Source organism: Lissotriton vulgaris, chromosome 2_1, assembly GCF_964263255.1.
Source record: "Lissotriton vulgaris chromosome 2_1, aLisVul1.2, whole genome shotgun sequence".
Lineage (NCBI taxonomy): Eukaryota > Metazoa > Chordata > Amphibia > Caudata > Salamandridae > Lissotriton > Lissotriton vulgaris.
In genome coordinates, this window is record NC_141687.1 from 496,533,277 (window position 1) to 496,557,764 (window position 24,488).

The following is a 24,488-nucleotide window of genomic DNA, read 5'->3' on the forward strand; positions in this document are numbered from 1 at the left end:
TCAATCTAGTCTGGCTGATGATGGCTCTTAGCCAGAAACTGATTCCAGGAGGCTTGTTTCCGGTCCAGGGAAGACATGGCTAGGCAGTTCAGGCTGGACTGTTCCCATGAGGCACAGGGTCAGACTGATTTGCATATGGAAATGTCTGAACTGGGGTGGCGAAGTGAGCTAAAGAATGATGATGGATTAAACCCAGATCAGTTGACTAGGGGTAAGTGCTTGGAATAATCAACACTCCGTCCATCATCCCCTTTGGTTTTGCTCAATGGTTATCCAGCATTTGATTTGTTGGCAGAATTAACCTGATCAAAGTGCAAAGTACTGTAGTGATGGGATTTAGATCAGGCAGAAGCAGTGGAAGAACATATTGATGGTCGCACAGATGAGAGCTGCACAAAGAGGAAATCAGAGGCAACCTTTTGTAGAGAATGATGGTCCTATGCACAGAGTATATAAACAGGAGCACCTGTGAGGCAGGGTGGAAATGGATTTCCAGAGAAAGGGAGAGGCTGCAGTGCTCCAAATGATCTGAGTACTAGAAGTGTTATGCTATGTTATGTTAATTTGGTATTTATAAAGCGCACAGCTACTCCCAGGAGTGTTCTGGCGCTTAACAAAAAAGACCACATAACAGAAACAGAAAGACTCCCAAGGCAGAGACAGCAGAAACAAAATTATAGTTGAAAGAGCCATGTTTTCTGTTTTTTCCTAAAGGTGAGAAGGTCTTGAATCTGTCTAAGAGACAGGGGAAGGCCATTCTACAGGCGGGAGGCCAGAACTTGAAAGGATCTTCCTCCAACCCAGGAGAGTGAAAATATAGGAACAGGAATCAAAAGCTGAGTTGAGGATCTCAAAGTACGTTGGGGAATGTAGTGGGGAAATCTTTGTCCAAGATAGGGAGCTCCAATCTGATGAACAGTTAAAACAACAAAATCATACCTTTAAAATGGATTTTCTTCTGGATCGGGAGCCAATGCAAAGAAGACAAGAGAGGAGGCGGATGAGCCTGGGACCTACTAGAAAAATGTCCCTAGCAGCCATATTCTGGATCACCTGCAGTCGGGCAAGTAGATTGCCAGGTAGTCCCAGGTATAGAGAGTTAACATAGTCTAGCCTCGAGATCACAAGGCCTGGACAACCATCTTCCTATGAGAGAATCAGAGCAGGGGGAGAACATTCCTCAACATTCTTAAAACCCCAAAGCAGGTCCCTGCTAAAGATTGGTCTGAGTCTTCATAGAAAGAGTAGCGTCCAGTCTGACTCCAAGATTCCTAACCATGGTCACAGGTGAGGTGGTGAGAGACATATCCAGCGGTCACCGGCTCTGCCATGCCTCGCAGGGTCAAGGACCAAAAAAAAGAATCTCAGATTTTTCTGAGTCACATTTCAATTGATTTTCTTTCAGCCACAAGAAAACCTCAGAGAGGCAAGAATTTGTCACATGACCTTCAAACTCAACTCCCTTTTCACAAGTAAACAACAATTGCGTATCGTCCACATACAATGCGATTATTGTCCCATATTCTTCAGCCAGAACAGCAATATGGGCCATATATAAATTAAACAATGTTGTGCTCAAAATAGAGCCCTGAGGGATCCCAACATTCATAGGAGGGATGACAGCAGAAAAAGGGGGGGAGTACCATATAGTTTGAAGACGATTATCAAGGAATGACCTAACCCATCTCAATACTGTGCCTCCATCGCCGCTCTCCACCAATCTTTTGCACAAGTCTATTGTGTAGTACAGTGTCAAAAGCTGCGGAGAGGTCCAACAGCACCAAAAACGTGTTTTTCCCCCATCCAGCATGCCTTTTATGGTTTCCACCACATCCAGGAGAGCCGTTTCGATGCTGAAATTCGCCCTATGACCCGACTGACTCGGATGAAGAAGATAATTAGTCTCAATATAGTCTGTGATAATAGAGTTAACCTATTTCTCTAAAACCTTGGAGAAAAATGGGAGCAAAGATATGGGCCTATAATTACTGGATACCTCTGGGTCAGCTGTAGGATGTTTTGAAAGCTGACTTATTCTCGCATGTTTCCAGCAGAGTGGCATATGTCCCTCCCGCAAGGCGTTGTTGTGGCAACTTTAAAACGATCAAACCCATGCCATTATTGTAATAAGTTGGGCCATTAGAAGTGGGAACGTCATCCTAATCTAAGTACTATGATGAATGAAATGAGGTAAAGAACTCAGGGTTCGCATACCTCAAGATACTAACCCCATACAGTTACAAAGTGTAAAGAGACCGAGGGTTCAAAACGTTACTGTGTCCCAAGCCCAGTGATGCAAGTTCCACAATCACCAATGCCACTGCAGAATGTAAATTTTTCCTGTGTTAACCCCCAATTGAGTTCCAAATTTGAACCAGAATCCTTTCCTAAATTAGGGGGCACTTCAGGAGCACCCTAAGATTGAAATGCCTAATGATTCTGGTACCGCATTGTCTCAATGGCGATGCCTGAGGGAGGAGGCGGATTTTGTTGCCATTTGGTCTGTCGATTGTACCTCAAACCTTCACTGCGGTATTGGCACCTGTAGTGGCAGCGTTGCAGCTCAAGGGAGTTTCATTATTTCCTTATATCAATGATTGTTTAATAAAAACCAGAATACGTGGGCCCTTTTGCTTAAAGTCAATAGACTAGTTTTCATGAAAACTTTAGCTGCTTTTTTTTTTCCTCTAGAATTAGTAATAAACCATTGAACGCCCCTTCCATGCTCATGACGAGTTCAGCTCTTCATGCAGTACACTGCTCCTGTGCTGATGACGAGCTGAGCTCGTCATGAACAATGGGAATCATGGATCTGCAGCACAGAGGGGGAATTGCTGCAGCAGTCAAGGTGTTAAGATAAACCAGGATAAGTCTGTCCCAGTAGTCACTTATGGTAGTGACGTCTAGGGCTACGTTGATCTGAGAGAACTTCAAGTGGTAGAGACTGGCTTTCGTAGCCACCTGTTAGCGGTTCCAGCCTTTACCCCAGTTTTAATGGTTCATGAGGAACTTGGGGTTCCCTATCTCTCAGATCCTATTGCACTCTACTACCTGATTAGGGGGCTTAACATTTGGATATGTCTGGAAGATTTCCTGGGAGGAGAAGTGGTTCAGTATTGTTTTAAGTGTGATGGGTGGAGATCAATTAGATGTCTGACATACATTAGGTATACCTTTGTTAGGTTAGGTGGGCCTACTTTGTTTGACTCAACCTCCTCTATCTTTAAAGCTGATATTGAGTTGACCAGAGACAACGTTTTACTGTGGAGGTCATTGGAGAGGTATACTATTGAGCTGGAGAAACCTACCATACACGGCTGTGCATTAATAGGTACAGGTCCTGCTATTGAGTAGTATTCGCTCACTACTATTAATGTCAATAATAGATTTTTCCTTACCAGATTTAGATTTAATCGGTTTTATATGTTGTTAGCCTTTCCTAAAACTGCTGACTGAAGTACAAAGTTAAGTCCCTGTGATAATTTTTCTCCCAAGGACCTATTGCACTTTGGTTTTTTTTCAGTTGCTATTATAAAACACCACGAAGAATGTATCTAATCCCATTATTAAAAGCTTTGCAGTTTGTACAAGTAGAACCTGCACTTTCATATTTATAATCACTCCCAGATGGGTTTTCTACATCTGCTATAACTCGCTTTCTTTCCTCGTCGTTTGATGAAGGGAGTGTCGGCATGCAATCGTTATTAGTCTTTCTGGGAAGAAGTTGCTTATGGATATGTAATTTATATTATTATTGCCCTTTGTTAAATGTATTTTAAGATGCGCTTCTTTAAATCTTTAGATGTGATATATAATTTTTTTATGTAATTTTATTGAAATAAGGCACCTTCCGATGAAGTTCCCGGTATGCTTTTTATGGATATAAGCGGCTCATTGCCTTAGCATTAGTAATGTTTTATTCTTTGTGTGATTTTTTTTATTTATTTATGTCTATTGGGCATTTATTGTCTTATTTAGACCAAATTAAGTTACTTTGAACTTGAACATTGATTGGCTAATCTGTGGTTCTTGTATTTTAAAGGCTCAGGAGGATGCAGTGTCGGTAACTATGCCTTTTCAGCAGTCTCTGGGTTTCAGGATCAACCTAGGCAAGTCCCATCTGATGCCTTCTCAATAGAGACTTTATTGGCACCATGTTTGACACACAGTAGGTCAAAGTGTTTCTTCCTGCGGAAAGAATGTATGTTCTGCAGTCAGCTGTGCAGCCCTTGGTGTCTCGGTCCTCTGCTCCGGCTTTTTTCTGTCTTCAGATTAGGGGCTGATGACAGCAACCACAGCAGTGCTTCCTTAGGCTCGGTTTCAATTAAAACCCATTGTGAATCATTTGTTAGCCAATTGGAGCCCAGACTCTGGCCTTTATGACTTTCTAGTTTCCTCCTCTCCGAGGTTGGTGAATGCCCTGGATTGGTGGCTGAGTTCTGCGAACTTGACTCAATGGGTTCTTACCAGCTTTCCCCTTCTATGTTACTCATGACGGATTCCAGTCCGGGTGGATGGGGAGCAATGCGGGATTAGAGGAAGACTCAGAGTCCTTGGTCCAGGGCATTTAGAGGGAATTAGCTACAGTGTGGCAGGTGATCCAATTCTATCAGCCTCTCCTCCGGAACCACTGTCCAGTGGTGCGCAGGGATAATTAGATGGCATGTTGCTACCTCAATGAGCGGGGGTAACTAAGTTGGTTCAGTTGAATTCCCTGGCATCTCATATCTTTGCATGGACAGAATTCCATCTAGTGTCCTTGACTGCAGTAAACATCTTGGGGGAACTTCCATGCAGATATTTTGAGCTGCAATATGTTTTCGATGATCTACTTCCAACTGTCAAAATGACTCTGTTCAAACAGATATGCCTGTTCTGAGATTCCCCATGGTTGGATCTGTTCACCAACTGTTCCAATGCATTGCCTCTCTTGTTCAGCTTAGATCAGGCCATCCAGGGGGTTTGGGCAGTGGATTCCCTGTTGTTCCCATGAACAAAGGGGTTGCTTTATGTACCCCCCCTGAATCCACAGGGTGCTACAGAAGATTCAGGAGGAGACGTATTGCTGAGTTTGAACTGCCCCCTTTGGCCACGTCACCCCTGGTTTTCTTTGATCCAGCAATTGTCAGGGACTCAGCTTTGCAAGCTCTCTTTGGTCCTATCTCCTATGCAGTCTCCCCATCTTTCCCTCAGTCAGCTCTGCCATCTGCAGTTGATGGCTTGGTTCTTGAACTGCAGTCCATAGAGAGGCTTGGATATTCTAGTGGGGACTGACATTCAGTCCTCAAGGAAGCAGACTACCATCTCCTGTTATCAAAATAATTGGGCTTCCTTCCAGAAATGAGCTTCTGTTCATAATTATGATCTAGTGTCTGGTGATCTTTTTCATATTCATGACGTTCTCCAGGATGGGTTCCTTAAGAATTTAGCTCCTTCTACATTGCTCGCTTAGTAGTAGACTATTAGAGCTTTTTGGGGTCCATCTGGTGATTTGGGTGACTTGTTTCCTTTGATCACCTGGCTGTTCCAGAGGCTAAGGCTGAATTGGCCTCCTCTGCATTCAATTTCATCGGTATGGGATTTAATCACTATTCTTTGTGGGTTACAGCTGGCCGCTTTTGAACCAATGGATACCTGTCTTTTGCAAAATTGTTTTTATGGTCATTACCTCTGCTAGGTGGCATGGAGAGCTTGGAGCTCTGGTGGTTTCCTTTTCTTACCTCAAGAAATTTTTGATGGGATGATTCTTGGCCCTGATCCAGAGTTTCTTCTAAAGGTCAGTTCTTTTAAGTTATATTTGCAGCAAGAGAAGATTTTACCTGCGTTTGAGGAGGGAGTTTTGTTGGAGTCCCTTCTTCCCTTGATGTTAGGTGTTGTTTATTGTGTTACTTATGGCATACTGAGGATTTTCGCAATTCCCAGTCTTAGTTTGTCTCCTTTGGCGGTCTCGTAAAGGCAGTAAGGTTACCATTTCCACCTTGAGCTGCTGGGTGCAGCAGGCTGTACTCTTCTCTTGATTTGGTTCCCCCTTCTTCTGGGCATAGCAGGTCCACTACGTTAGTCTGGATTTCCTGGGCAGAATCAAGTAGTGTTTCAATCGAAGACATTTCTATGGAGGCTACCTGGTCCTCTTTTGATTCTTTTATAAAGCATCATCATTTGGAGGTTGACAATTCTATTCCCAGTAATTTGGTCATGCAGTTTTGACCACTGCAATGCCGTAATGTCTTTCTATTGTACATAAAGTTGTGTCAGCGCAAACTTCTTTTGGTCTCGGGTTTGTGATTTCCGCATGATGGTATGACTGGGACGAGGAGGACAGTATGAGGGGGTAATGATTTCTTTTACATTCCGATAATCTTTATTACTCCAACTAGGTCCTCCTCATTCCAGTCAATGACCCATCAGTCCCTAACTTCAGGTTTGCTTTTTTCGATTGCGAATTTACAGGAAGAGGGAGTGGAGGGTGGATCTTTTGCCTGTTTTATGGATATTAAAAAAGGACTATTGTGGTTGCTGCCTGTCGAGGGCAGAAAAGCCCTCATGATATTTTGACTGGGATGAGGACGACCTAATCGGGCTAATGAAGATTACTGGTAAGTAAAATAAATCACTACAGCTAATCTTCACCCTTGTGATTCCAGTATGTGACAGAACTGAAATGGACTTGTGATACATAGGTGGTTAATTTTGCTAAAGTAAAAATTCACTGTACAATCTACCATAAATTCAAGTTATCAGCAGCATTTGAATAATATCTGTTTTAATGGTTGTAGCCAACTGGTTGATCATGAGTATACTATTGGGTTGTTTTGACGGCAAGTAATGTGCAGACAACTTTGTGCAATGGGTTGTCACTGTTGATAACACATACAGTTACTGGCTACCTGAAAATTGGAGAAAATATTTTAACATATTTTATGATGATTAAAGAAACAGTTAATATTTCCAACTTGTTTATTAAGAGGGTTAATTGTTGCCCATGTGTGCAACTTGTTTCAAGACTTATTGTTGGTGTAGTTAACAACTGTTTAAAGCATACAACAATGTATTACACTATAAGGCAGGCTTTTAGGAAAGATGGATCATTATAATAAATCTGGCCAGCATTCAAGTTAATTAGAGTGTGACTTAGGGGTTTACAGAAAGGTAAATACTTGTAGTTTGCAGCTGGCAATTTTAGAAAATAAATTATGTGAAAAAGAGACTGCTACATCGGTCCGACAAAAGAGTGGGAAAAGGTTCTTGTAGCTGCTCACTGCTACAAGAATAATTTGTAAAACACTACTGGTTAGCAGCCAAGCACTATACTTGTACTAAAGAGGACATTGTTCACATTCTGTTCTTTTGCCCGGCGTATAGCAATATACGTAGATGCTGGTTGGTACCGTTGTGTAAAAACTTGGGATTAAGCCAATGTGCCCAGGCATGCAGATCCTAACCTATGACACCTCTCCCGCCATTGTCTTCTCGGTTTCCCGCTTTTTACATGGAATGTGGCGAAGAAGGACTTCTTTGCTTAACTAACTGTCTTTTTTTTATTCTTTTTTACTGCAATGGCCATTTCTTGATAACTTCCAATTTAATAATGTCTTATCTTAAAAACTCTATTTATATTTTTATTATCTATGTACATATTTTATCTGTGCTTTTATGGTCTTTGATCGAAATAAAGTTATCAAAATGTACTATACTTCCATGTTGACAGAAGTCCTACCATGTAAAAGACAGGGACAGTACTTGCCAGAGGCAAACTACCAGTACAAGCCTAGCGAACAGTGGATGTTTACTCATCCCCACTTGTGGTTCAGGGCAGCATGAGTGTTAGAAGGACATTTCCCCAATGCAGTCAATGTACCATCATTACATAGCTGAAGCAGCATCTTTAGTGGTGGGACTGACAAGTGCGGGAAATCATGGTGCACGGCAATACTTATGCTTTTACTAGGCTATTTCAATTGTGTGCATCCAGTATTCGATATATATCCAGTGACATTCCTCAACCACAAACGGTTAGAGTTGGATTGACATTTGAGTCAGCACACTATTCGCCATTTTCCTAACAAATGTACCTCTCTCTAGTCCACAGGAGTAGGTTTATTAGAGTTGTGTTTCTTGTTTCCATATAGACTTTGTTCTTAGCTTCCCTCTTCTGGCTGTTAGGGTAGTATCATGACCATCCGACACCAAGTCCTGTCCCCATGTGAATGAGATAGACCTGTAGTTTTGTTGAAGTGTTAACTAAACTGACTGGTTACGAAAGAACCTGAAAAAAGTAGTACAAGAAATGACTGGAGGGAACCATGCAAAATTATTAGAGCAAAAGTTGAACTCAAGGCAATCACTCAGGCCGAATCATCCACCAGGCCCCAAACATTACAAACCAAGTTTACAAAATAGTTGCAACACCCTCCCGGCCACCACATGAATCATAAACGACTCACTATATCACTCATTGTTATGTTATGTTATGTTGTTCTGTTAAACTGTGGAAAAGCCAACAGGTGTGCTTCTGATGAACGGAGACAAAAACCAGGCACATAAGGCATCAAACAGTCTTTGATGTAGCTGGGCGCCGCTCCATTGTTGCATAGTCACGTGTTCCAAGTGTGGTAAACTGCACATTTGTGTATTGTAGCTTTTCTTTTTCATGGACGCAACAAACACGGGCATTCTTGTTGTGTTAATGATGCTCTTGACTAGCAGGCAACCCAGCTAGGAAATGAAAAAAAGAAGAATAGGGATTAGAGGCATTGTCTTCATGTCCTTTTAGCAAATGGAGGAGGTTTCTTCTGCACACACTGGTGCACACCATACATGTGAATAACTGAGGCTGCATAAGTCAGACACCATACATATACATGCTCTACAATATCCACCTACTATTGTTTTTTTTTAAAAGCAGTTTGACAATAATATATGGAAGTTACATTTTGGCCTGCTTAGTAAGGAAAGTAGAGTTTGTATTCAAACTCAGGGGGTTTATCCAGAAGTTGATCAGCTAACACACTTGAGTATAACCTCAGTGCTCTCCTCCTATGCTTTTTCAGGAACAGTGTATTCTTGTGGTATGAAATGTTTGTTAATTTTTATCATGGTCAGTTTCACTATGTTTTGAGGCAAGAGACTGGCCATTCTGACTGTGACAACTGCGCCAGCTGCATTGCAAAAGTGCTCTGAAGACACACTGGCTACAAAGCATGCCAGGGACGTTATAGCCAGCCTGCTGAGCTCTAGCCATTGTAACATTTTCCCAATCCCACTTCTAATAGACCAATGGGGTTTAATCCATGTAGACTGCTCTTTGGGCATCAAGATAGTTCTAGACCATCATCTGAATTGCCATAGGTGCTGCAACTTTCTCGACCTCTGATTCCTTTGCCAAAGTTTTCTTTATGTTATGTTAAACAGTCTTGTAGAGCGCATGGCTATCCAACAAAGGGATTTTCAGCACTGACAGAAGAAGTTGAACTGAAACAAAGGTTAAAAAAAAGAATAGAATTTGAAAATTATCAGATCTCCCATGCTACACCAGTTCATGAAAGACATCAAGACCTGGCTCTTGAAGGACCCGGCACTTAGACTGATCTGCGCCCCACCTCCCACCAACATATTGAGACCCTCACAGGTGAGTAGTTGTGCTTTACTAACCCTTGATTGATCGATTTAGAAGAGATGGGTATTTAGTTGCTTCCTAAAACTTAACAAATTATTGTTTGAACTGGGCTGAAAAGAAAGAGCGTTCCATAATTTGGTGCTGAGTAGGTAAATGAGCAACCTCCTCCTCTTGTTCTCTTGATTCTGGGAACATCAAGAAGGGAGAGGTCGTATGATCTCAAAGCTCTGGGGACTGTGTGTAGGGTAATGAGGTCCTGAAAGATATGTGTGCCTGATGAGTGTTTTAACCTATGAGCAATGCATAGGGACTTGCACTTGACTTAAGCCCTCCCACTTGAAACTAAGCCATTGCAGAGGTTGGGTCTGATCCTTATATTGCTGGTGATGATGATGACAGCTGTGAGACAACAGCACTGCCCTCTCTGGAGGTTGAAGGCTGCACACCAGAACATCTGTCCGTGCCTCTAACTTCCAGCCCTTCTTCTTCATGGTCTTGTTAAGTGACACATACCCTTCTGAAAAAGGAATTAAAGTGGCCAGTGTTTTCTCTACCTTAGATCAAGTTTAGGTACACATATGTACTCTTTGGATGACAATATCTCTATTTCAGCCTCGTATTAACAGCCAAGTGAAGGGTAAAACTGTGAACCAACTCATATGCTTCTTCATTCACACAAGCGAACCTTTGCTACAATTTTTCAACTGGTCCTGTAGCAGAGGCAACAATGGGATTTCTTGTCTCATTATACTGTCCTGCTTGCTGACTTCCCATGTGAAAACCTCATAGGAAAGTAGCATTTATGTCAGGCATTCAACTAGCCCCCATTTTCCCATCTCAACATGCTTTTCCCAGTTGCACCCCCTCCTCTTTGAAGGACATAGTCATGATCTGTCTCTACTTTTTAAAAGGGCATTGCAACATGTAGTAAGTTGAGTTCCATCTGTGTTGACACCTCATGTATGTGGGCTTTTACAGGTACTATATTAACATGCTGAATGGCCATCAACTGCTTCCAAGCTTTTAAAGAATAACTGAAATTAGAGCAGATTCTTTGGCAGGTTGCCAGGATGTTGGTGAACATGTTTTCTTTTTTTAGAAAGTTCTGCACAATCAGGTTTATGCGAAGCACTAACCACAGGATCCTGAGATATCCACTATCTGCATGGCCTTGACTATATCACTGTCATTGTCCGTGGCAACAAATCCAATTCTGAGACTTCTGAATCAAAGCCATTCAAGCAACTTGCTTTTAAACTCTTCCAAAATGTTTGCATCTTAATGGGATTTCTCTATGCTGAACATTCCTACTGTTGCATGCTGCCGGATACCCTTAAGACTTTCTTCAGTGCTTAGACCTGCAGATAGCTGTTGCCTAATCCCCACAAAATAGATCCAGTATGCAATGATACACATGTCTGACAACTGGTCCACATCTATATCATCAGGTGGATAATGTGAATATCACTCTGATGCATAGCTTGGCCAACCGATTGCAGCATATCATGATGGAGAACGATCTGGAACTCTGGCAGAATAGGTCTGGCTGGGAAACTACAAATTTTCGGCAGATGGCTTCCACAAATTCAAAAAGTCCCACTCCTTGCACAATAGAAAAAGTGAGAAGGTTCAGTTCTTGTATTTTAACCTGCTTTCCGTTGTACAAACATGCTGTTGGGAAGATGTGTTTGTAGTGCCCCTCCTGCCGAAACATGACCATAATAGTATCTTGTTTTTTTTTCTTTTGTGGTGTCACTGACACAGGCGACATCCAGGCAGAAGCAGCAGAGGCTAGACTCAATGTGCATCCTGGAGGAATTTATTTAAGTGGTGGTGGTGTCTACATCTGAGTCTTGTGCATTCTGAAGGTTGCAAATGCAGGTGATGCTGGCAGACTAGAGGGGACAGGCTGATTTGTGTAATGCAATCAGACTCTTCTTCCTCATGACCACCTTCTTCTATCATCATGCACTCAGCTGCTCCCCCTCTCTCATCACCATCATCACCTATCTTTTTAAGTGCTCCTCCCAGCAGATTGAGTGATGATTTCTCAAATGGGATGCTTGCCCTCCCTTTCTGTAGTGTAAACCTTGCTTAACTCTCTGAGCACTCGCATGGCAAAAGAAGCATATTGCAATGTTATCCTCCTGCTTGATAATCCTAGAGAAGTCCCAAACTGAGGGGGATACCTTTTTTGTGTACCACTGCCAATGCCTGAAAAACTAAAGCTAGGTGGGTGTGCCATTTGCCTCTCTGTGGAGCATACTTTGGTTGTATAGTGGTAGATACAGGTCCTAACAGGGGCCATAATAATATGGAAGTTGGTGATGATGGAAACACTTCTTCTCTCTGAGCAGGTTGAATCGAAGGGCTAACCTTGGTGTCCTCTGAGTCACCCTCCATACTGACAATCACTGGCTTATCCGCATCACTGTCACTTTCCATAAATTCTAAGGCTTTTCAGGAACTCTCCTTTTCCTCTGTCTCTTGGGGTGGGTCTCGGACTTGGACAGGTTCCAATCCATGCTAGATCATCTTGAAGAAGATGATGGTGTACACTATCTGTTTCTTGCTTTAGATTTTGAAGGCAGTGATTGAATAGCAATATCTAGCTCAGAAAGAAGCTCAACTTCCTATTCTGCTCCTACTCAGGAAGAATTGTTACTGACTGTGGCTCCTGTTGTCCACTTTCCTGCGACAAGTGGTACTAGTTTGCAAAGAGAACAGATCCAGTTTAGAATCACTGCTCGTTACCATGATTGCAGTGGCTGTGCTGCTGAGAGACACAACTTTTTGTTTACCTTAGGCTGGGGTAGTGCTGTTGATTATGCAAGAGTGTCCAGAGGTGGGTGCAGCTGGTACAGCAATCTCTTGAAAAAGGTGGAGGCTGGCACACCAATTTATAGCAACAAAATCCTTCTTCTCCTCTCTGATGACTTTCTTGGCAGCAGCACCCTTTTTGGGGCCATATTCAAGTTCTTTCTTAGCTCTGGCAGTTGCCACTTAGCTGCACAAGTGGAAGCAGTGGAGAAATCTGCTGGTGTGCATTGCTGACAGCATTCTGTAATGATGTTACTTATGCACCTATAAGTAAATGAAGAAGAAAAATAACCTGTGAAGTGTTTCATTGGCAGCTTGAAAACTACTGACAACCTAATTTAGTGAGGTCACATCACAAGTCATTAACAATAGTGGATCAATTCCAAACTATAATAACATAATAGTTCAATGACATCCAGATTGGAAAGTTTACTTTACGTGCCTCTAAGGTCTTTGAGATGCCTGTGGAGGCTGCAGGTGAAACGCAGGACAGGGAAAAATGGCAGTATAATGAGCCTCAAAAGAATTATTGCTGGTGTGCATCTCTGGCCTACGGCAGGCACCAGGGCAGGTAAGGGGAAAATTGAATAATGATACTTAAAAAATTATTGATGGTGTGGGCCTATGGCCAATGGCAAGAAGCAGTTGCAGGGCAGGGTAGAGGAGAATGGAATAATTATCTTTCAAAAAATTATTGCTGGTGTGTGCCTTTATCAGGTGGCAGATGCCAGCCAGGCCAGTGGAAAAGAGAGGAATCCTTAAAAAAATGATAGCTGGTGTGAAAATATGGAAGACAGCAGGGCAGGCAAGGCCAGGGGAAAATGGATTCATCCTAAGAACATATTGCTGGTATGAGCCTATGGAAGGCAGGGGATGCAGGGAAAAATCATCTAATTCCAAAAGAAAACATTGCTGGTGTCTCCTTGAGACTATGAGAAATCACCTGGAAGGCAAGGAGGTGCAGGGGAAAATGGAAACAAATAAAAGTAAAACTGTGCATACATACAACAATCATCCTCAATTATATTAAAACAACATAAGGAAAAAAATAAAAAAAATGAACAAAAAAACAAAAAGGCATAGGCCTCTTCCATGAAAATGATTTACACACTACCTGCCCAAAAAGGGCAGCAACAAGATGTTCATAGCTAAAAAAGAAGGAGGCATGGAATAACACATGCAGGCCTATAGCAAAAGAAACTGACTACAAAATGGCTGCTGGACACATGACGGCCAAAAGGCAAAGGCATGGACATCAAAGAACACATGTAGGCCTATGACAAAAGCAAAGCACGCTGACTACATAATGGCCTCAGCTACATGGCCACCAAGTGCAAAGGCATGGTAAACAAAGAACACATGTAGGCCTATGACAAAAGCAAAGTACACTGACTACAAAATAGCTGTCATCCACATGGTCACCAAGGGCAAAGGCACTGACAACAAAGGGCCTTATCAGGATATCGTTGAAACGTGCATCTGACTGACACCATTGTGGAATGGAACCGTCCGACAATAGGTCGGCCGTTTCACCCATAGGAATTGGATGTCACCACCCTATTAATGGTCAGAAATATCCAGTTTTCAATTGAAGCTTGTGAGGTGGGCGGAAAAGGCCCATAGCACATACTACACTTGTAGAATGGATGTTTTTTTTAACATCCCTGCACCTTGTGGAAGGCACCATGCAATGCCTGCCACGCAGTGCAGGGATGTTTAGGGGAGTACCATAGGTGCCCCCCCGGCCTCACAGCAGAGAGCCAGGAGGGAAGGGAACCCTGATAGGGGTAACCAAAGTCACTTTCTACCTGCCTTTCCTTGGTGGGTGGATTGCCGTGAAATGGACAGTAGGCAGTGATATTATAATCCATATAGCAGAGCCAAGGCTGGTTCTGTTGTCATTGTTGGATTATGAGTCCTTCTGACAATCCGAGGGGCTCCTTGAGCCTGTTGGAAGCACAGCAGAATCCCCACACAGGTTTCCCACAGACTGCTGTCATTGTAATACGGCAGTTGGAAGGAAACCTTCGACATTGGGTGGAAAGCCTCCGACCCGCTGTCGGATAACATACTATAGCATAACATAACAGGTGTATTTTTAAAGCACACAATGGCTTTCTGCCCGACATTGAAATCGGGTCCATACATATGCAGGCATATGGCAAAATCAAAGCACACTGACTGCATAAAGCAAAATGCCCCCGTGCCTCATGGCATGGAGAGCAAACACACACGCTCACTGGCCACACAAAAAATGGCCACTTGACCAGCAAAGAAAGGAGGTATAGTAAACAACAAAGAAAACAATACTTTTAATTCAGCAATGCCAAAAATTTAAATAAATTAGCTGTCAACTTAAAAAATTATAGTAACCACAAACATCTCAAGAAGGAATACAAAATTACCCCACCAAAATACTTTAACATACTTTGCAGAAAAAAGTAAAATACAAAAAGCACATTTTGCATTTAATCTAAGGCCCTCCATAAATCAATAGATGTTAAAACATATACCACATAAATAACAGTTGTTTTATATATGTATAAAATTCACTGAAAAAAACACAGGTTTCAGGGACGTTATAGTTAGTTGGACATTTCACCCGTACAAAACCAGAGAAGTCCAGCCATTATAGTTAGTTCAGCTAACTTTAACTTGCGCACCCGCAATGCACTGCTGATGACATACATATTACATCATTCATGATATGGTCAGTGACATCACTGATGATATCACTGATGATAATGCAGAAAATGTATAACTGTGCGTAGGTCGGTGCAGCCGAACAGTTACATAATTACTGTAGACCTGCTCATACCTCTGACTAGGTCCACAAGTGCTCTTCAGTGATTCCATCTTTTTTATCTCACTGAGTTCATAGTTGAGCTTCTATGGAAATGAGGAATACTAAATATGAGGTTACCACTCCACAACACAGACTACCATACCACAAAATTACTCTCAGTAACACATAATCCCACTCTACATAACTCCTATACATGAAATGCCACATACTTTCTATCCACATAATTTCACTGCACAACATTTCACATATTTCCACGACACAAAATGTGCATCCACTCCACTCCAAAAAACATTAGTAAAGTACTTTTGCATTTACAACGCAATAGTTCTAATTCTCATAAATGCGAAACCAAGTACATTGCAAACACTTTTTTAACTAGTAGTGGCATTCGTAGAGTTGTGGAGACAGGGTCCTGGGCCTCCGATCAGCGCTCAAGAATTCCAGTGCGTAGGGCATACAGAAGGTACCAGTAGGGCTTCTTGGCTCCCAAAGTCCCTCAGGAGTAAATTGGACATCATCCCCATCCCGTAGTCTGCCAGGAGGCGCATTCGCAGAATGGTGGAGAAAGGAGGGCATGGTTCCGAAGACGTTTTAGCAATACCACTCTGCGGGACTTACTGGAGGTAATAAGTGGGGTAGCTGGCCACCAAGGACCTCCAGTAAATCCCACACAGCAGCATTGTTATGTTATGTTATGTTAATAATATTTATACAGCGCACAGCTGCCCCAGCAAAGGGGCGTCCTAGCGCTTGAACAGGTACTAAAACATAACACGCAGGAAGAGGAAAAAGACGGCTAACCAGGTACAGAGAACAGGAAGATTTTGATTGCACGCCTAAAAGCGGTCATATTATCCAGAGCTCGAATGTACACCGGGAGTGAGTTCCACAAACCAGCGGCAAGCACTCGGTAGGAGCGGCCACCCATCCTGCTGAGTTTAAAACGGCGGCAGGCCGCGAGATGAAGAGCCTCCGATCTCAGGGACCTCGAAGGGACATAGGGGATAAGCAAGTTAGCGAGAGAGATTCATGATTTTAAAGGCCAGACAAAGCGACTTAAACTTAATTCTTTGTCTGACCGGCAGCCAGTGAAGGGCGGAAATAGTGCTGGAAACAGAACAATGCCTGGGAAGGCCAACAATGGACCGCGCCGCAGCATTCTGCACCCTTTGTAGCCTAGATGCCTCAGCCTGGTTTATCCCCAGCAGCAGCGCGCTACCGTAGTCCAGCCGAGATAGTACCGAGGCCTGGACCACGAGCTGCCAGGTGGAGGGATCAAAAAACGTAAGGATCGGTCTTAAGCCTCACAAGATGCCGTAGCTGGTGGCTGCAACCTTCTTCATATGGCCCGTGAAGGTAAGCGCCGGGTCCAGCCATACCCCTAGGTTCTTTACTTCGGAAGCTGGAACGGGAGTGACGCCCAATTCTGGAGGCCACCACTGATCTCCCCAAAGCTCCGCATGTTTCCCCAAAACCATGACTTCGGTCTTTTTGGCGTTCAGTTGTAAGCAATTGGTTCTTAACCAATTTGCTACTGCCACAAGTCCAGCTCGGAATCTGGGGGCATCCATTTCAGGGTCTCCACTCAGTGTCACCGCCAGCTGCGTATCATCTGCATATGAGGTCATTGTCAAACCCCACTGTTTGACGATCGCAGCTAGCGGTTTCACGTAGAGGTTGAACAGGGTCGGGCTCAACGAGGAGCCCTGTGGAAACCCCAGATCCAAAGGATGAAAGGTGGACTGGCAAGGTGGTATAGCCACCTTAAAAGACCGATCAGAGAGGAAAGAGCGGAACCACTGAAGAGCAGTCCCCGCTACTCCAGCTTCCTCTAGGCGCTGAATTAAGACACAGTGGGACACAGTATCGAATGCGGCGCTCAGATCTAGTAAAAGGAGCGCCGCCGTCCACCCGGAGTCGAGCACCAAGCGCAGGTGCTCGATCATGTAGAGCAAAGCGGTCTCGGTGCTGTGTCCCGACTCGGGTCCAGTAAATGGTTACGGGAAAGATGATCAGACAGAATGGAATTAACATGAGCCTCAGTGACTTTGGCGGACCAGGGGGAGAAGAGATATGGGGCGGTAGTTCTTAGGCAGGAGCGGGTCTAAATTTGCCTTCTACCGCCTGCTTCCACGAGGAGGGGACCATTGCTAAGTTCGAAGAGCAGGCCACGCTCCCTCATCCCACCACTCCCTGGTGCACCCTTTGGATGGGATTTGAAGTCCTCTTCGCTGCTGGTGGTCCTTTAGGGGAAAACTAGCCTTCCTCTTACCTCCAGTAAACCCCACACAGTGGGATTAATAATGAGACACCGTACCCACTTTCTCCACCACTCTGCAAATGCACCCCCCCTGGTCCAATATAAATTGGGCATTAAGTCCCCTTAAATACTGAGGGTCCCTGGGGGCCAACTAGCCCACTGGGTACATTCAGTGGAGAAGTGTGGCTCACTGGTTAGAGGAGGCAGACCAGGAAGCAGAGGTCAGCCCGGGACCAGGGTTAATTTCCCGGCTCGGCGGGTCTTGAGTCCTAAAAAAAAAATGTCCACGGACTCGACAATTCTCGCTCCGGTGCATACTCGATTCACGGGTTCACACTCTGCGATTCTGGGCAGTAGCTTGCTTAATCTCCACAACGACCCCTCGCCGTGGGATGCCTGGCTTTCACCTTGTGGATACCCTGCCGGGGTTATCTCACAGGGGAATACCAGGACGGGTTCCCTAAGCATGCGCTTAGATACCGGGTCAGTGATTTGCGCTATATAAATACATGTACATTTACATTTACACATTCAGTAAACACTACACAGCTGGATTGCACAGACGTAGTCCGAGGCCACGCTCCCTTTAACACCGCGCTGCAAACATGGCTTCTGGCGCACTACTGCTTGGAGGATGAAGTCCATTTGTGTCCTGATATCCTCAGGACACAAGATGACCTCATCGCCCCACCAGCAGTGCACCAGAAGCCAGTTTGCAGAGTGGTGTAAAAAGGGGCATGGCCTCGGACCACCTCTCTACAACACAGCTCTGTGGCGCTTACTGGGGGTATCTGGTGGGCTAGTTGGCCCCAGGGACCCTTAGGATTGAAAGGGACTTAATCCCCCAATTTACAATGTGCCAGGGGGCAGTTTGCACACTTGTTTTATTAGGCCCTGCCCCTTCCTGCACCACTGTGCAAACGTACCCCTTGGTGCATTGTAACTTGGAGGATTAAGTTCCCTTGAATCTTGAGGGTCCCTGGGGGCCAACTAGCCCATCAGGTACCTCCAGTAAGCCCCACAGAGCTGCGTTGCAGAGAGGTGTAAAAAGGAACATGGCCTCGAACCACCTCTCTGCAAAGCAGCTCTGTGGTGTTGACTGGAGGTATATGGTGGGCTAGTTGGCCCCCAGGGACCCTTAGGATTGAAGGGGCATTAGTTCCCCAATTTAAAATCTGCCATGGGGTGCGTTTGCACAGTGGTGCAGGGAGGGGGAGGCATCCAATGTGACAAGTGTGCAAACTTTCCCTGTGGCGCGTTTTAAGTTAGGGGAAGTCCCCTTGAATCCTGAGAGTTCCTGGGGGCCACCTAGCCCTCCAGGTACCTCCATTAAGTGCCACAGAGCTTCATTGCCGAGTGGTGTATAAAGGGAACCTCTCTGCTGGGCTAGATGGCCCCCAGGGACCCTCAGTATTTGAGGGGAATGAATACCCCAACTTACAATGAGCCAGGGGACGAGTTTGCAGAGTGCTGTAGGAAGGGGGCAGGGCCCCCGGCGCAATGTTTTTTTTTTTTAGAAGGGGCCTTTGTGGCCCCCCTTCTTTTCCCATTTCTTTGTGCCCAGGGGGCCCCATGCCCCAGGGCCTAACCCCTATTTTTTTTAAAGAAAAAAATAAACCTGAAGGGGGCCGCGTGGCCCTCCTCTTGAGGCCAATTTTGGCCCCGGGGATCCCATCCTCTGGGGCATGGCCACATATATATGTATATATTTTTTATTTAAGAAGGGGGGCTGCGTGGCCCTCCTCCTGAGGACTCTATTAGTCCCGGGTATCCCATCCTCTGGGCTGTGCCTGTTTTTTAAAAACATTTTATTGATGGAGGGCCACGTCTGGCCCCGGGACCCCATCCCCCGGGGCCTGGCCATCCTAATGGGTACGGTGTGGGAAGCCCCAATGCCCCCACTGTCCCGCTGGGCTCCCCGCCTCCTGCGGGAGCCGGCATTGCTTTACCACAAGGGGAGCTGCTGACATGCAGCTCCCCTTGTGGAAAAGCAATCCTGCTTTGCTTCATTGAAGCCAGAGCAGGATTCCCTGCTCTCGCTTCAATGAATGAAGCAAAGCAGAGATTGCTATGGCAGTGCAGGAGCTGCACGGCTGCCGCCCTTCCACAGCAGTGTCCCAGTGGTGGGCACCTCAGGACACTGCAGGAGCCGACCCTGTGGGATGGTGGTCCCCAGGACCTTCAAGGGCTCCAGGAGGGGGACTGTGCGGCCACCCACCAAACATTTAAAGCCTTGGGGAGGTGGTGGTCCCAGGGGCATGGGGGTCCGAAATGGACCCCCAAATTTAAGTATTTAGTGCCCTGGGGAGATGGTGGTCCCCGGGGCAGTGTGAGGGGGCTTGAACCCCCCACACTAACTATCATTATAAATATTATTATTTAGAGTCCCGTGGAGGTGGCAGTCCCCAGGTCTCGGGGGCTCGTAAGGCCCCCCCTTTCATTTACATAAATGCCCCAGGAGGTGGGGGTCCCTGGGGCAGCATGGGGGGTTAGGACCCGAGGTTTCCAACATGTTATACTTAAGAATTAGCATTTAAAAACCTTTGAAATTCACTGAAAAAAACTAAGGTTTCAGACATGTTATAGTTAGGAATTAGCATTAAAAAACCTTCGATATTCACTGAAAAAACATATGGTTTTAGGGGTGTTATAGTTAGCTGGACATTTCACTCATACAAAACCATTGAAATTCCTCTGTTACAGTTAGTTGTACTAATCCACTGCTGATGATGTCACATATAACATCATCATTGACATGGTCAGTGACATCACTGATGACATCACTGATGACATCTCAAATGACATCACCGATGACATCACTGCTGACATCATCCAGTGATTGTGGTTTGGTTCAATATTTAAATAAGTATTATATATACATAGCAATCTGCATTGAAGACTGAATAGAGGATTTAGTAGTGATTGACTGTCTAAGTGACTAATTTAAAGTGTCTTACTAAATGTATGGGATAGTGATTAAACTGTGTGAATACCTGTATCACTCTGTCTCTTGTTGTGTAAATTACTACATAAGTTGGTTACTAGCTATGTCCGCTGGGCCGAACACATCAGCAAGACGTAACCGAAGAAGTCACTTTTAAAGAGCTCAACCTGTCTGCCATACGAGATGTCCAGGACACAATGTCCAGGGCGCTGCTATGGCAGTCCACAAATCGGCCTGCTGTACTCAATTGCCCAGCACCTGGTGCGCCAAGACGATAAGTTGGCAAAACTAGAGGCTCTATTCGACGTCCACAAAGCCAACGCGGACAACATCATCTCCTGTGCTGCCATAGTAGAAAAATAGGCAAGTCTACTGGAAGTTCTAAAGGACATGTTGGCACTAGTCAAGGGACAATGAGAGATGACTCCACAAATACCAAAGTTATCAGCCTTGACGACAGTGCACGCTGAAAAGATCAACCATTGCATTGCGGTTAGCAGCCCACCAAAGGAGCCATTGGCTGGGCCTAGCAACAACATCACTTCTGAAGGACAAGGGAATGGGGACCGTGAGGTTTTGGACCTTGACACCACAAGCGATGACTCATTCATCGCCGCTCCTACGGTGGCGAAGGCTGAAGGCGCACCTGAAGGCGCAAAAGCTCCGCTGTCAAGGAGGGCCAAAAAAAGAATAAAGAAACAACTGAAGAAATCCAAAGCCAAAAGCAGATATATAATACCGGTAACCCAAACCTCTGGTGCCTCAGACATTAAAAGCAGCCCAAAACCACTCTTTCCAATTTTCCTCCCAAAACAGGAAATTAAGGCCAGAAAGACTAGTAAAGCTCCTCCCGTCCTAGGAGATGCCCAAAGACACCAGATCCTCCCCTGGGAAGGTCAAACCAATGAGGAGGCTCAACCCAGGTCATCACTGGAGGCAGGCGGTGCACAACCTTGCGCTTCAGGCTGGGCGCGCTAACACAAGATAGAAACAATTTCTAACTTAAATCAGGGCGAGCAGCAAGGACCGCCAAGAGCGAAAGGACTACTAAATGAGGTGCCAGGCAGACAGGAACCAGGAGACACATATAACAATCTTCTAAATATCAATCCAAATCAGGGCGAGCGGCAAGGACCGCCAAGAATGGTAAGATTACCGAACGAGGCGCCAGATAGACAGCAGCCAGGAGACATTTACAAAAACCCTCTACATTTAAATTATCAGAGGCACATCTTCTTGGGAGAAGGGCAGACTCGATGCTCCACTCAACACAAAAACCAACTAGAAATTTATGAGGTGCTGCTTACTCCCAGGTACCTTGCTAAAGGCTCCTTTGACATTCTAAACAGGACTAACATCGTCCGTCTTTTCAGCCACATTGTTTCCTTGGCACAAATCACTTCAGAGAAGATCGAGTGGGTGAAGTTCAATAGACTGGAGACAGATACCCACGGTGACTCTACCTTAGTTGTCCTTGTAAATCAGCATGCCCAACAGGCTGTCCTCAAGGAAGTATCACAACTCGCAGAATGGGGCATTGAATTCACTGTTCTCATGGCACCAAAATATCCACATGTCCTTATGCCCACTCACGCCCTTCAAGAACCTACCTCTGTCCTAAAAGGTACAAGGTCCATCAGCCTATAGGGGGGGACGAAAATAGGGAGACGCAGATCCCCGCTAAAAATTAACATTTTGCAAAAAGACAGGCTGCGGAGAGTGCAGCGGCTTCAGAACGGACCGGACCACACGGTGGATGCATGGAGACATGGTCCCTAACCAAATATATACCCCATTTAGGAACCAAGATCGTAATCTAACCATCATCTCTTGGAACATAGCTGGGCTAAATAACATTTTTAAGGACATGGCCACTTGTGACTACCTCGCACAGGGGGACATACTGTGCATTCAGGAGACCTGGGCAAGGACAACCACTCCAATAGGCGGATTTTACGAATATTTTAAATCAGCAACCAAACGGACGATCTTTGGACGCCCGTCAGGGGGCCTTTCCATCTTCGTAAGCCATGTCTGTAAATTTAAGATCACTGAACTAATATTTGTGTCACCTGACCTTCAAGCCATCACAATAGAGGGGTTGAAATCCGGCCAAAAGTCCCGCCCCCTACTACTAATAACTGCTACATTAACCCAAACAAATTTCGAACATCCCAGGCCATGGAACCACTCATCACCACACTGGAAGATCTTCTCATAAGCCTTGCGCACCATGATGTAATAATTGCGGGCGACTATATTATAAGAGGCCTAGATCTGACCACCGTTGCACCCCCAAATAAGAAATTAGCACCTTTGATTGCTTTTCTCTCTATTTTCAATCTGCAACCAACCCATGGAATACAAAAAACTAGTCACCCCGCATGGATCATTAAACCGACTTTTAGGAATCTCTCCACCATAGACTACATTTTTACTAACGAAGGGCTGGCCCATAAACTTTGCGACTTCACTGTGGATGACAGAGACGAAAGCGACTACAGGCCCCTCCGCGCCACTTTTAATCTGGCAAGCGGAATCCCAGGTATTAATCGGAGCAACCCCAGGTGAAGAACATCATCAAGTTCTCAAAAGAATCAAATGGTCGTCCAACCTTAGCCACAGACTGTCAGATTATGTAGCCAGCAGGGAGGCAAAACTTAGGTCACAAGATAGAGAGAACATCGCACAACTCTGGGAATTATTGACCAAGGATTTACTGAAGTGCCTGGGCAACACTATCCAATTAAGATACTGCCACAATAATACCAGGCCAAGATGCCTAAAATCGCAGAGCGTGACACAGAGCAAGCGCACACTTAACATGGCCACCAGAGTAAAAAAGAAAGGCAATCATTTGCTAGGGAGGTCTTCCATCTACGCCCTGCGAGCCAACTATTAAAAGAAAGTCTGGGACCTGAAAAGGCAGCAGACAGAACAAAAGTGGCTTACAGTGTTTTCATTAATTAAAGACAAAGATAACAGCAAGTTATGGCGGTATATCAACAGCCTGACCTCCAGTGGCGTGCACAAGGAAAACAGTGTCTCAGCCTTTTTTGCAACCACACTTACCCCCCTATTCAATCACTCATTCACCACTGCAATGCTGCCAACCTCCTGGAAAGGCTCAGTCCTATTTCCCATCCACAAGAAGGGTGACCACTCGAACCCGGACAACCACAGGCTCCTAGCCCTTTTAGATATAGAAGCCAAGGTATACGCCCGCATTCTTTTAAGGGACCTGGAGGCTTGGGTGGATAAGAACGGCATTCTCCCGCACCCACAGACTGGCTTCAGGGCCAATAGTTCCACCCTGGATAACATCATAGCGCTTTCCTACCTCGCGAAGAATGCCAACACGAGGAATAAGCTGCCTTTGTACTGTTGATTTATAGACTACTCCACAGCCTTCCATCGAGTGAACAGAAGTCGACTATGGGCAAAACTTGAGTCCTAGGGGCTTCCCCATGTTTTGTTAAAAGCCATAAATGCACTCTACGAGGTGACATGGGACAAGGTGAAATTAAGTCCAACATATACAACAGCAAGAATTGACACCAACTCTGGACTTAAGCAGGGATGCGTCCTCGCCCCCCTACTTTTTAACTTTTACACAGCGGACATGGAGCAAGCTCTGAAAGATGCCAACTTAGTACCTCCAAGATTGGGGAAGCTGGTCTTTGGTCTTGGGCACGCTCCAATACACTGACGACACGGTGGTCATGGACTACATCAGGGTGGGTCTTCAAAGAGCCTTAAACAGCTTGGCAATGTACAACAAGGAAAATGACCTACGAATTAACGTGAATAAGACCAAGATAGTAATCTTCGGCAAACATCACTGTAAAAAAGAAGCAACATGGGCCCTGGGGGAGTACCGAATCACCACTGCCTTATCCTATAACTACCTGGGAGTCTGGGTATCCGAGAGTGCTACTGCGGTCAAACACCTAAAGGAGCTTAAACTAAGAATAGACAAAATAATTATGTCCTTAAGACGCTTAAGCCACCGCTTGGCCAGCCCTCAGCAGAACCGATGCTG